General features: G+C 35.9%; 1 long non-coding RNA gene across 1 annotated transcript; it reads right to left on the bottom strand.

Moving 5' to 3' along the window:
- Positions 1–410, bottom strand: LOC108357599 (uncharacterized). Its single transcript, XR_001846661.1, has 2 exons — positions 324–410; positions 1–30 (listed from the first exon to the last, which is right to left on the bottom strand). It is a non-coding gene; the product is annotated as an uncharacterized LOC108357599 (long non-coding RNA).
- Positions 411–1,104: the final 694 nt, after the last annotated feature.

The raw sequence follows: 1,104 nt of genomic DNA, 5'->3' as shown, positions 1-1,104 counted from the left end.
AGCCGACGATTTCGCGTCCTTCTTTGGTGGCTGTAAATTTTAAAAATTCTTTTGTAAATATTTACTGGGATTGGAAGTTTTGTAGCCAGCAAGTTTTGTTTCCATTACACCCTTTCACGTCACCGCTAGCACCAACAGCCGGGCCATGTGCATTTGACAGCCATGTTAAACGTTTGTGAAAAAATAATGTAAACGACCTATTTAGAACGTTATTATGTAAAACTCTTTATTAAACATTGAGGCGTTAATTGGCTTTGACATTATCGTATATTTTATAAGTAGAAACAAAACTTTTTGGCCGAAAATTGCAGCAAACGACTCACCATCGTGAGAAACCAAAAGCAAAAAGATGGTGGCCGGATATTGGCAGTGCTGCCACAACACAAATGCCATAATTTGACAGTAGTAGTGCCCATTCACAGTAGGGATAGATAAATTGGCACAGAGATGTTATATACCCATTTCCATAAGTGATAATAAATTTCAATGTTTGAAATAAAATTCTCTCCTAAAAAATGCATATTGTACCGATGTGTTCGATCTATATTTACGTTCTTTGGGGTTTTTGGTAATAAGAATTCGCCTTGTTTATAACACACACAAATCTAAATTCGCCAGTAACAACACCTTGGCTTTGTTTCTTTTATTTTCTAGCAGATAATTACCAGGAAGAATACGGAAAAATTTAGAGAATTACGCTCACAGAAAGCGAAATAAAGAAACAGTAAAGAAACGCTAAACTAGCAAGTAAACAGCTGATCGATATACTTGACTATTGAAGATATTTGGCGCGAATATTTGTTTATCCATTTTGACAGCTGCTAGTTTCTGCTAGAAAATTTTACTAGCAGAAATTAGCAGGAGAGCCAAAAATAAGAGGATAAGAACGAGAGAGAGCTGCTAGTTTCTGTTAGTTTTTTGAGATAAGAAACGCTTCCCAACAGAAATAAGTGATAATTTGTGATATTTAACTGTTTAGAAACAAAGCTCTTGCATAAATTCGCATTGGCTGATGGTGCAATCGTTTCTATCTTTCTTGAGAGTTATATTCAAGGCAAGGTGGTGTTACTGGCGAATTTAGAATTTCGTCGCGGTCCTTCTGAA

Source organism: Rhagoletis zephyria, unplaced genomic scaffold (genome assembly GCF_001687245.7).
Source record: "Rhagoletis zephyria isolate East Lansing unplaced genomic scaffold, Rhagoletis_zephyria_1.1 Rzeph_scaffold_80710, whole genome shotgun sequence".
Classification (NCBI taxonomy): Eukaryota; Metazoa; Arthropoda; class Insecta; order Diptera; family Tephritidae; genus Rhagoletis; species Rhagoletis zephyria.
Note: the sequence above shows the minus strand (reverse complement) of the source record. Positions and strands in the feature narration are given on the sequence as shown.